Below are 14,027 nucleotides of genomic sequence, written 5' to 3'. Positions count from 1 at the left end.
GGGTGGAGATTATAACAGAGCATGGCCAAGATGTTCAAATGTTCATAAATGACCAGCAGGGTCAAATAATAATAATCACAGTAGTTGTCGAGGGTGCAACAAGTCAGCACCTCAGGAGTAGATGTCAGTTGGCTTTTCATAGCCGATCATTCAGAGTATCTCTACCACTCCTGCTGTCTCTAGAGAGTTGAAAACAGCAGGTCTAGGACAGGTAGCACGTCCTGTGAACAGGTCAGGGTTCCATAGCCGCAGGCAGAACAGTTGAAACTGGAGCGGCAGCACGGCCAGGTGGACTGGGGACGGCCAGGAGTCATGATGTCAGGTAGTCCTGAGATATGGTCCTAGGTCTCAGGTCCTCCGAGAGAGAGAAAGAAAGAAAGAGAGAATTAGAGAGAGCATACTTAAATTCACACAAATTCACATACTCCAGATATAACAGACTGACCCTAGCCCCCCGACACATAAACTACTGCAGCATAAATACTGGAGGCTGAGACAGGAAGGATCAGGAGACACTGTTGCCCCATCCCATGATACCCCCGGACAGAGGCAAACAGGAAGGATATAACCCCACCCACTTTCCCAAAGCACAGCCCCCACACAACTAGAGGGATATCTTCAACCACCAACTTACCATCCTGCGACAAGGCCGAGTATAGCCCACAAAGTTCTCCACCACGGCACAACCCAAGGGGCGCCAACCCAGATAGGAAGATCGCATCAGCAACTCAACCAACTCAAGTGACGCACCCCTCCTAGGGACGACATGAAAGAGCACCAGTAAGCCAGTGACTCAGCCCCTGTAATAGGGTTAGAGGCAGAGAATCCCAGTGGAAAGAGGGGAACCGGCCAGACATAGACAGCAAGGGCGGTTCGTTGCTCCAGAGCCTTTCCGTTCACCTTCCCACTCCTGGGCCAGACTACACTCAATCATATGACCCACTGAAGAGATGAGTCTTCAGTAAAGACTTAAAGGTTGAGACCAAGTCACACTGCTACCGTCTAGTGGCCAAAATCTATATTGCACCTTGGCTGGAATAATACATTATGGCCTTTCACTTGCATTTCAAAGATGGTGCAAGAAATGCTGTTTTTTCTTTGTATTATCTTTTACCAGATCTAATGTGTTATATTATCCTACATTCATTTCACATTTCCACAATCTTTAAAGTGTTTCCTTTCAAATGGTACCAAGAATATGCATATACATGCTTCAGGTCCTGAGCTTCAGGCAGTTAGATTTGGGTGTGTCATTTTAGGTGAAAATTGAAAAAAGGGGTCCGGTTTAAAGAAGACACCAGACAGGTACATACAGATAGGAACATTCTCATTGACTCCAGGTCATTAAATATCAAGTCCTCGCCAGTAACAGGGCACTATATCTCTGGCTGTGTCCCAAATGGCCCCCTACATAGTGGTCAAATGGCCCCCTACATAGGCCCCCTGTTATTATACAGGTCTATTGGTCTTACTGACCGTGAGCCTGTCGGTCTCCTGACCCGGACTAGACAGTCTCCTGACCCCGACTAGACAGTCTCCTGACCCCGACTAGACAGTCTCCTGACCCCGACTACAGTCTACTGACCCCGACTAGACAGTCTACTGACCCCGACTAGACAGTCTCCTGACCCCGACTAGACAGTCTACTGACCCCGACTAGACAGTCTCCTGACCCCGACTAGACAGTCTACTGACCCCGACTAGACAGTCTCCTGACCCCGACTAGACAGTCTCCTGACCCCGACTAGACAGTCTCCTGACCCGGACTAGACAGTCTCCTGACCCCGACTAGACAGTCTCCTGACCCCGACTAGACAGTCTCCTGACCCGGACTAGACAGTCTCCTGACCCCGACTAGACAGTCTCCTGACCCCGACTAGACAGTCTACTGACCCCGACTAGACAGTCTCCTGACCCCGACTAGACAGTCTACTGACCCGGACTAGACAGTCTCCTGACCCCGACTAGACAGTCTACTGACCCGGACTAGACAGTCTCCTGACCCCGACTAGACAGTCTACTGACCCGGACTAGACAGTCTCCTGACCCGACTAGACAGTCTCCTGACCCCGACTAGACAGTCTCCTGACCCCGACTAGACAGTCTACTGACCCCGACTAGACAGTCTCCTGACCCCGACTAGACAGTCTCCTGACCCCGACTAGACAGTCTCCTGACCCCGACTAGACAGTCTCCTGACCCGGACTAGACAGTCTCCTGACCCGACTAGACAGTCTCCTGACCCCGACTAGACAGTCTCCTGACCCCGACTAGACAGTCTCCTGACCCCGACTAGACAGTCTCCTGACCCCGACTAGACAGTCTCCTGACCCCGACTAGACAGTCTCCTGACCCCGACTAGACAGTCTCCTGACCCCGACTAGACAGTCTCCTGACCCCGACTAGACAGTCTACTGACCCCGACTAGACAGTCTCCTGACCCCGACTAGACAGTCTCCTGACCCCGACTAGACAGTCTACTGACCCCGACTAGACAGTCTCCTGACCCCGACTAGACAGTCTCCTGACCCCGACTAGACAGTCTCCTGACCCCGACTAGACAGTCTCCTCGACTAGACAGTCTACTGACCCCGACTAGACAGTCTACTGACCCCGACTAGACAGTCTCCTGACCCCGACTAGACAGTCTCCTGACCCCGACTAGACAGTCTCCTGACCCCGACTAGACAGTCTCCTGACCCGGACTAGACAGTCTCCTGACCCGGACTAGACAGTCTCCTGACCCGGACTAGACAGTCTACTGACCCCGACTAGACAGTCTCCTGACCCCGACTAGACAGTCTACTGACCCCGACTAGACAGTCTCCTGACCCCGACTAGACAGTCTCCTGACCCCGACTAGACAGTCTCCTGACCCCGACTAGACAGTCTCCTGACCCCGACTAGACAGTCTCCTGACCCCGACTAGACAGTCTACTGACCCCGACTAGACAGTCTCCTGACCCCGACTAGACAGTCTCCTGACTCCGACTAGACAGTCTCCTGACCCGGACTACAGTCTCCTGACCCCGACTACAGTCTCCTGACCCGGACTAGACAGTCTCCTGACCCAGACTAGACAGTCTCCTGACCCCGACTAGACAGTCTCCTGACCCCGACTACAGTCTCCTGACCCCGACTAGACAGTCTCCTGACCCGACTAGACAGTCTCCTGACCCCGACTAGACAGTCTCCTGACCCCGACTAGACAGTCTACTGACCCGACTAGACAGTCTCCTGACCCCGACTAGACAGTCTCCTGACCCCGACTAGACAGTCTCCTGACCCCGACTAGACAGTCTACTGACCCCGACTAGACAGTCTCCTGACCCCGACTAGACAGTCTCCTGACCCCGACTAGACAGTCTCCTGACCCCGACTAGACAGTCTACTGACCCCGACTAGACAGTCTCCTGACCCCGACTACAGTCTCCTGACCCCGACTACAGTCTCCTGACCCCGACTAGACAGTCTCCTGACCCCGACTAGACAGTCTCCTGACCCCGACTAGACAGTCTCCTGACCCCGACTAGACAGTCTACTGACCCCGACTAGACAGTCTCCTGACCCCCGACTAGACAGTCTCCTGACCCCGACTAGACAGTCTCCTGACCCCGACTAGACAGTCTACTGACCCCGACTAGACAGTCTCCTGACCCCGACTAGACAGTCTCCTGACCCCGACTAGACAGTCTCCTGACCCCGACTAGACAGTCTCCTGACCCCCGACTAGACAGTCTCCTGACCCCGACTAGACAGTCTCCTGACCCCCGACTAGACAGTCTCCTGACCCCGACTAGACAGTCTACTGACCCCCGACTAGACAGTCTCCTGACCCCGACTACAGTCTACTGACCCCGACTAGACAGTCTACTGACCCCGACTAGACAGTCTCCTGACCCCGACTAGACAGTCTCCTGACCCCGACTACAGTCTCCTGACCCCGACTAGACAGTCTCCTGACCCCGACTAGACAGTCTACTGACCCCGACTAGACAGTCTACTGACCCCGACTAGACAGTCTACTGACCCCGACTAGACAGTCTCCTGACCCCGACTAGACAGTCTCCTGACCCCGACTAGACAGTCTCCTGACCCCGACTAGACAGTCTACTGACCCCGACTAGACAGTCTCCTGACCCCGACTAGACAGTCTCCTGACCCCGACTAGACAGTCTCCTGACCCCGACTAGACAGTCTCCTGACCCCGACTACAGTCTCCTGACCCCGACTACAGTCTCCTGACCCCGACTAGACAGTCTCCTGACCCCGACTAGACAGTCTCCTGACCCCGACTAGACAGTCTACTGACCCCGACTAGACAGTCTACTGACCCCGACTAGACAGTCTCCTGACCCCGACTAGACAGTCTCCTGACCCCGACTAGACAGTCTCCTGACCCCGACTAGACAGTCTCCTGACCCAGACTAGACAGTCTCCTGACCCCGACTAGACAGTCTCCTGACCCCGACTACAGTCTACTGACCCCGACTAGACAGTCTCCTGACCCCGACTAGACAGTCTACTGACCCCGACTAGACAGTCTCCTGACCCCGACTAGACAGTCTCCTGACCCCGACTAGACAGTCTACTGACCCCGACTAGACAGTCTCCTGACCCCGACTAGACAGTCTACTGACCCCGACTAGACAGTCTCCTGACCCCGACTAGACAGTCTGCTGACCCCGACTAGACAGTCTCCTGACCCCGACTAGACAGTCTCCTGACCCCGACTAGACAGTCTCCTGACTCCGACTAGACAGTCTCCTGACCCCGACTAGACAGTCTCCTGACCCCCGACTAGACAGTCTACTGACCCCGACTAGACAGTCTCCTGACCCCGACTAGACAGTCTACTGACCCCGACTAGACAGTCTACTGACCCCGACTAGACAGTCTCCTGACCCCGACTAGACAGTCTCCTGACCCCGACAGTCTACTGACCCCGACTAGACAGTCTCCTGACCCCGACTAGACAGTCTCCTGACCCCGACTAGACAGTCTCCTGACCTCGACTAGACAGTCTACTGACCCCGACTAGACAGTCTCCTGACCCCGACAGTCTACTGACCCCGACTAGACAGTCTCCTGACCCCGACTAGACAGTCTCCTGACCCCGACTAGACAGTCTCCTGACCGTGAGGGAAAGTGGAAACGTCGAGGATATGTTGGTTTAGATTTAGTCTGAAATTGTGACACAACGTGTTCTCAATACCAGGTCTAAATGTCATGGAAGTAAAAAACAACATTTATTGACAAAACATGTTTTTATTAAATAAAACCCAGACGTGTAATATAAATAATGAAAAGCTATATAACAAATGTACAGACACCTCAATGGAATGAGAGTCGTTTGTTTCTATAAAACATAAGATATACACAACTCTATGTATTTTCACATATCAAGTACGAATCATTTCATCTAAAACTCATTACAATATTTTATATTTACAATTTCATAGCTTTAATATGGAGGCGTGTTTTATTGTCACTAGGTACGGCTGTAACTGCTGAACACAGTGGGCAGGTTGTCAGTGGGGTAGACCGTAGGGCCGGTCTTCATGGTCGGGGGCCGTTCGATAGAGTCCAGTCACATTGCAGTGTCAGCTCCACCAGGAATATCTTCAGGAGAACCTTGGCAAACTCTTTCCCGACACACATCCTGGAGCCGCCTCCGAACGGGATGTAGTTGAAGCGCGAGGAGTCCTCAGAGGACTTGTCCGTGAACCGCTCCGGGTTGAACTCCTCTTTGTTGGGGAACACGTCGGCCACGTCGTGGGTGTCACAGATACTGTAGATCATGGTCCAGCCTTTGGGGATCTGGTAACCCTAGAAACAGAACAGCCCTGTTAGACAACTGGTCTGGAGTTTCACAGTCACTAACCCGTCAAATTGACATTAGTATTGCATTCAAATCTGTAAGAAAAAGAGAATTTACATTGAGCTGGAATGTCTTCAGTACCACTCGGAAGCCTCCAGGTACAGGGGGGTTTATCCTCAAGGTCTCTTTGATGACACAGCCTGTATACTTTAACTGTTCCAACACCTCAATGTTCACATTCTGCCCCAGCAGATCCACACCTAGTTCCTCCTGACAGAGAGCGACACAGAGAGAGCGACACAGAGAGAGAGACACAGAGAGAGCGGAGAGAGAGATACAGAGAGAACGGAGAGAGAGCAATACAGAGAGAACGGAGAGAGAGCAACACAGAGAGAGCGGAGAGAGAGCAACACAGAGAGCGGAGAGAGAGACACAGAGAGAGCGGAGAGAGAGCAACACAGAGAGAGCGGAGAGAGAGCAACACAGAGAGAGCGGAGAGAGAGCCACACAGAGAGAGCGGAGAGAGAGCCACACAGAGAGAGCGGAGAGAGAGACACACAGAGAGAGCGGAGAGAGAGCCACACAGAGAGAGCGGAGAGAGAGCGACACAGAGAGAGCGGAGAGAGCGACACAGAGAGAGCGGAGAGAGAGACACAGAGAGAGCGGAGAGAGAGACACAGAGAGAGCGGAGAGAGAGACACAGAGAGAGCGGAGAGAGAGACACAGAGAGAGCAGAGAGAGAGACACAGAGACAGAATGTATTATTTCACAATCATTCCATAAGCCAATGAGATCTAAAGGACGTCATCAATGTCCTAGTAAATGACTGGATGAATATTGATTGAGTGAATTGATGATTTCTGGCTATAAATAACCGGCTGTTACCTGCTGGTGCAGTTCTTGTCTGAGTTTGTTGAGCGTGTCAGGGTTGAGTCCCAGGAACATGACCAGTGAGGTTGCTGTACTAGCAGTGGTCTCATGGCCTCCAAATAAAAGCTCTGTGGCGGACTCCTTAATCGCCTTCAGATAGAGAGAATTATTTTGTTTTACTCACTGAGCAAAGATTCTTATAACACCACAAGCTGGTTTAAATGTACATCTATCATCTGTTTATTTATGCATGAAAAATAACTTGATAAATGCACGGTAAAGAAAAGTGTTTTACTTAACCTTTATTTATCTAGGCAAGAACAAATTCTTATTTGGTTACCACCCCGCCGCCCCTCCGCTCTAGCCACTAGGCCGCCCGCCGCCCCTCCGCTCTAACCACTAGGCCGCCCCGCCCCTCCGCTCTAACCACTAGCCGCCCGCCGCCCCTCCGCTCTAACCACTAGGCCGCCCGCCGCCCCTCCGCTCTAACCACTAGGCCGCCCGCCGCCCCTCCGCTCTAACCACTAGGCCGCCCGCCGCCCCTCCGCTCTAACCACTAGGCCGCCCGCCGCCCCTCCGCTCTAACCACTAGGCCGCCCGCCGCCCTCCGCTCTAACCACTAGGCCGCCCGCCGCCCTCCGCTCTAACCACTAGGATACCCGCCGCCCCTCCGCTCTAACCACTAGGCCGCCCGCCGCCCTCCGCTCTAACCACTAGGCCGCCCGCCGCCCCTCCGCTCTAACCACTGGGTTTGCCCGCCCCCCCGCTCTAACCACTAGGCCGCCCGCCGCCCCTCCGCTCTAACCACTAGGCCGCCCGCCGCCCCTCCGCTCTAACCACTAGGCCGCCCGCCGCCCCTCCGCTCTCACCACTAGGCCGCCCGCCGCCCCTACACTCTCACCACTAGGATACCTGCCGCCCCTACACTCTCACCACTAGGATACCTGCCGCCCCTACACTCTCACCACTAGGATACCTGCCGCCCCTACACTCTCACCACTAGGATACCTGCCGCCCCTACACTCTAACCACTAGGATACCTGCCTGCCGCCTAACTCCTCACTAGACTACCCGCCGCCCCTACACTCTAACCACTAGGATACCTGCCGCCCCTACACTCTAACCACTAGACTACCCGCCGCCCCTACACTCTAACGACTAGACTACCCGCCGCCCCTACACTCTAACCACTAGGCTACCTGCCGCCCCCAACGTCTCTGTGGTTGAAGATGGGGATACATGTATAGAATAGAGTATTACCTGCATGCTGAACGGCTCGTCACTGTTCCTACTGATGTCTATCAGCTGTTGTAGCGCGTCTCTGTGTTTCACCTCTTTCCCACTGTCTATTTTTTTCTGGATATTCTCCTCGATTTTGGAGTGGATTAAATTTCGGGCTTTCAATCCCTGTAGATAAAAGATGTGTATTTTTTTACATTAATTTAGGCCCTGCCAATATTCTGAATACATTGTTTAAAAATGTCATCGAATGAGAATTGAGTGCACCGCTACTTACCCGGTACAAGCCGCTGAAGGGGACATCGACCGGAAGGAGAAAAGGTTCTTAATCATCTCTTCGAAAGCCTCCACCAGCTCCTGCTCGTCGGTCTTGATCTGGTCCGGGTCGAAGCCCAGGAGGATCCTCATGGCGATGCGGAACATGAGGCGCTTCATCTCGGGGTAGACTAGAACGTAGGAGTCCTTCTCGAGCCATTCCCTCACGGCGCTCCTCACCTCCTCCTGGATCACCGGGATGTAGTGTTCCAAGGCATCCCGGGAAAACGCTCTCATTATAGCCTAAAATACAGGAGCAACTTTCCGTTAAGACGGGAGGGACATTAAAAGAAAACTTTAAATAAATGCAGATTATAGTCAAATATCTATGCGTAAAATCCTACATTTAATTTGCTATTTTAAAAATGTTAATGAGAAAAAAAAATGAAACCATCTACGCACCTTCTTCTTGTTTTTATGCTGGGTTCCGTGCATATTGGAGAGCGTGTCCGATCCCAAAATAGTTCTGACGGAAGCGGGCCACTGCACCGCGACAAGTTTATGTTCACCCAGCAGAATCTGCCTGACGTTGTTCGCTCCCATGACGCGCACCGTGGGGTTGCCAAAGAGATGCGTTCTGTAAATGCAGCCATACTTCTGTCGTTTCATCCGCAGGAACTTTCTCCTCTGCAATAAAATGAATTAATAAAAATGCTTTGTTTATTATCAACGGAAACCATATACACCAACAGGTTAATATTATACAATATGACTATTATTAAGTTTGAAAAAAGTGTTGTAATTACCTGGAGAAGGAGTTGGAGCGTCTCGCCAATGAAAGGTAAGCCCATGGACCCAGGAGGAGAGGGGCTCGACAGCTGGGATCCCGACCACGGATCAAATAAACCTCCCATAACTTCACCGCGACCAAAAAGAGAAAGATTGGAAGCACAATCGTGCACAAAAGGGTCGCCACCAACGTGTTCAAAGCCATTGTACTAGTGCGCGTAACGAGTCGCGTAACCAAACCAACTATAAACGTGTGAGGACTTTTAGGTGGAGCAAGAGTTAGTTTGATACTGAAAGTCTGGGTGTTTTCTATGGCCTTTTTATACTCTTTCCCCCAGGTCTCGGCCTCCTGTTAACTTGGCTTGGCGACAGAAATTAGTTCACACAAAGTTCATCTTTAATTGTTGTGTCATCTCGCTCCGCCCACGGAGTAGCAGCTTCTCCAAAACCCCATTTGTTACAGGCGCATTTTAATACCACCTCCTGTTGGAGACGCACAATCAGGGATTTAACTCTGAAAAGGTGTTAAGTCCTTCTAACAATAGGAACCATCCAAGGTTCTTTGTTGCAAATATTCCGCAGTTCAGCCTCATTACATGTGATGGTTCTGCATGTAATGCCCGGGGCGGGTCTTAATTGAACAGCTTTCAACACATTTCAATTAGCGCTGTTGGTTCCGAATTTAAATAATTTCCTTAATCCCCCTTTAAATTCCAACACACGTCTTTGCTTTGTTCGACTCATGCATTAAAGCTGAATGTGGTCAAATTAAATCATTAAACAATCGCCTGAAAGATTTAATCCAGCATTTAGTTGGAATAACCAAGTTGTTTATATTGTATTTTATTAGGCTATACGAATTAATGACAGTTGTTTGGAGGCTAAACTGACAAGTTTTTCTTTTGAGAGTTGGAGATGTTCAGTGACGTAGTGCGCACCCTGGTTAAACTTGTCTAATCTAGAATGAGACTTTAACCTGTTGTCTGTCTTGACTACCGTTTCCCTCTGCATTCGGTGACGCTGCTCTGTCTGTATCTGTGGAAGGGCCTCCGTTATAAAAAATGATATCTTGCTTGCTGTGGGTTCAAACTTGGGTCAGTTGGTGGGAAATAAAACAAAATGTGTCTGAGTGTTAACAGGGTTACTGGGAGGCTAAACATGTAAACACCGCTGGACCAACCCAGTGTATTTGGAACCACTTTGTTTATGACAGCTATAACCTGGAGCGGACAGGGACTCAGCCAGTCAAGCAGGAGACGGCGTGGCTCCACATTTTACAGCGACACGTTCTAGATTTCCCGTCCCCCCATTCTCTCTCTCTCTGTCGGGTCGCACCGACGTGCTGAAGCGTTGCCCTGCAGTTCACCTCCTCACCTCACTATGTATGGAGTAATCCATGCTAATAGCTTGAGGAGAAATAGCCCATAAATATCCGGATATTCTCAGGCGTTTAAATGCACATTTATTGATTAAGAATTCAACCACAGAGCCTATCCAAGACTCCGAAGGACGTGTATTATGACATTACCTTACTGCACGTTTGAGGGCATATAGGTTATCCCCCCCCCCCCCCCCCGTGAATAAGAACATTGTGTGAAATAGTTCAGTGATATGATGTCCTTACTCTAGTCCACACTGGCGTCAGCTGAAGTTCAAGAGTACATCACTTACTGTATATTCAGTCCATACGGACACATCAGTGAACTCTTATATCCAGGTGGTCTTTAATACATGCCTTTTTAATAGCCTATAAAACCCCCATCTGACCCGTGACGAATCATATGTTTCCTTTAGATAGACCAGGACATTGACTTAAATGGCCACCGCTGATGTTTTTCGAGCTTCCCCGTCCCACAAAATGCATAGCTATTACGCGCGCCTCTCTGTCTGCGTGTGAGAGAGAAACAGAGAAAGAGATTGAGAGAGATGAGGTCTGTGTCGGGGGGCGCATCGTCAGCGATTAGCTGGAGGCCGGAGAGGCTCTGCAACGCCGGGAGGGGGATCTCTCCTCATTCCCAAGCGCTGACGCTGACCTGCCAGTGCCCTACACCACCGACCCTGACATCTCGGTGAACTCCCGCGCACCAACCTCGCCAAGTTCACTGTCCATCAAATAACGAGATAGGGGACCGGGACCGGGACCGGGGATGAACGAACACCAAGCAGCAATTACAGAGGAACAGTTATTATCTCCCGCTGTCGGTCAATCACACAAATCAAATAAAGCGGTAACAGTCTAATTGGGTCAAGAGATAAAATGGCTTCCCACGTGTTGGAATAAAACATTTTAATTGGATCCTTCTGCTTAATATTATCACCAGTAGCCTGTAACCTACTAGGATAATGTAATATATTATCACCAGTAGCCTATGTGACCTACTAGGATAATGTAATGTATTATCACTAGTAGCCTGTAACCTACTAGGATAATGTAATATATTATCACTAGTAGCCTATGTAACCTACTAGGATAATGTAATATATTATCACTAGTAGCCTGTAACCTACTAGGATAATGTAATATTTTATCACTAGTAGCCTGTAACCTACTAGGATAATGTAATATATTATCACTAGTAGCCTATGTAACCCACTAGGATAATGTAATATATTATCACTAGTAGCCTGTAACCTACTAGGATAATGTAATATGTTACCACTAGTAGCCTGTAACCCACTAGGATAATGTAATATATATCACTAATAGCCTATGTAACCTACTAGGATAATGTAATATATTATCACTAGTAGCCTATGTAACCTACTAGGATAATGTAAGATATTATCACTAGTAGCCTGTAACCTACTAGGATAATGTAATATATTATCACTAGTAGCCTGTGTAACCCACTAGGATAATGTAATATATTATCACTAGTAGCCTGTGTAACCCACTAGGATAATGTAATATATTATCACTAGTAGCCTGTGTAACCCACTAGGATAATGTAATATATTATCACTAGTAGCCTGTAACCTACTAGGATAATGTAATATGTTATCACTAGTAGCCTGTAACCTACTAGGATAATGTAATATATTATCACTAGTAGCCTATGTAACCAACTAGGATAATGTAATATATTATCACTAGTAGCCTATGTAACCTACTAGGATAATGTAATATATTATCACTAGTAGCCTATGTAACCTACTAGGATAATGTAATATATTATCACTAGTAGCCTATGTAACCCACTAGGATAATGTAATATATTATCACTAGTAGCCTGTAACCTACTAGGATAATGTAATATATTATCACTAGTAGCCTATGTAACCTACTAGGATAATGTAATATATTATCACTAGTAGCCTATGTAACCTACTAGGATAATGTAATATATTATCACTAGTAGCCTATGTAACCTACTAGGATAATGTAATATATTATCACTAGTAGCCTGTGTAACCTACTAGGATAATGTAATATATTATCACTAGTAGCCTAATGTAACCTACTAGGATCATGTAATATATTATCACTAGTAGCCTGTGTAACCTACTAGGATAATGTAATATATTATCACTAGCAGCCTGTAACCTACTAGGATAATGTAATATATTATCACTAGTAGCCTATGTAACCTACTAGATAATGTAATATATTATCACTATAATGTAACCTACTAGGATAATGTAATATATTATCACTAGTAGCCTATGTAACCCACTAGGATAATGTAATATATTATCACTAGTAGCCTGTAACCTACTAGGATAATGTAATATATTATCACTAGTAGCCTATGTAACCTACTAGGATAATGTAATATATTATCACTAGTAGCCTATGTAACCTACTAGGATATGTAATATATTATCACTAGTATATGTAAATAGGATAATGTAATATATTATCACTAGTAGCCTGTGTAACCTACTAGGATAATGTAATATATTATCACTAGCAGCCTGTAACCTACTAGGATAATGTAATATATTATCACTAGTAGCCTATGTAACCTACTAGGATAATGTAATATATTATCACTAGTAGCCTATGTAACCTACTAGGATAATGTAATATATTATCACTAGTAGCCTATGTAACCCACTAGGATAATGTAATATATTATCACTAGTAGCCTGTAACCTACTAGGATAATGTAATATATTATCACTAGTAGCCTATGTAACCTACTAGGATAATGTAATATATTATCACTAGTAGCCTATAACCTACTAGGATAATGTAATATATTATCACTAGTAGCCTATGTAACCTACTAGGATAATGTAATATATTATCACTAGTAGCCTATGTAACCTACTAGGATAATGTAATATATTATCACTAGTAGCCTGTGTAACCTACTAGGATAATGTAATATATTATCACTAGCAGCCTGTAACCTACTAGGATAATGTAATATATTATCACTAGTAGCCTATGTAACCTACTAGGATAATGTAATATATGTAATATATTATCACTAGTAGCCTATGTAACCTACTAGGATAATGTAATATATGTAATATATTATCACCAGTAGCCTATGTAACCCACTAGGATAATGTAATATATGTAATATATTATCACTAGTAGCCTATGTAACCTACTAGGATAATGTAATATATGTAATATATTATCACTAGTAGCCTATGTAACCCTAGGATAATGTAATATATGTAATATATTATCACTAGTAGCCTATGTAACCCACTAGGATAATGTAATATATGTAATATATTATCACTAGTAGCCTATGTAACCTACTAGGATAATGTAATATATGTAATATATTATCACTAGTAGCCTATGTAACCTACTAGGATAATGTAATATATGTAATATATTATAACTAGTAGCCTATGTAACCCACTAGGATAATTTAAGACAGATCAAACTTTTTTTAGCATCGTTCATTCACAGTTTCTTTTTTAATGACCACACATCTTCCATTAAAACCTCGATGTGTCTCTCTCATGTGCTGCGTAAAGGGGTCCTCTGTCCAATTATAGAGGGAGGAGATTTGATTTGTAGGTTTGCATGAGGTATGTGCAGTTGGAGGTGCTGTCACAACAGGAGAGGGGGGGGGGGTGTGGGGAG

The 14,027-nt window shown here is 47.5% G+C and overlaps 1 pseudogene; it reads right to left on the bottom strand.

Annotated features, from left to right (window-relative positions):
• Positions 1-5,254: 5,254 nt before the first annotated feature.
• On the bottom strand, positions 5,255-9,233 carry LOC135511531 (cytochrome P450 26A1-like; annotated as a pseudogene).
• Positions 9,234-14,027: the final 4,794 nt, after the last annotated feature.

This window comes from Oncorhynchus masou, chromosome 24 (assembly GCF_036934945.1).
Source record: "Oncorhynchus masou masou isolate Uvic2021 chromosome 24, UVic_Omas_1.1, whole genome shotgun sequence".
In the NCBI taxonomy this organism is placed as follows: domain Eukaryota; kingdom Metazoa; phylum Chordata; class Actinopteri; order Salmoniformes; family Salmonidae; genus Oncorhynchus; species Oncorhynchus masou.
The sequence above is the reverse complement of the archived record's forward strand: the minus strand, read 5'-3'. Positions and strand labels throughout refer to the sequence as shown.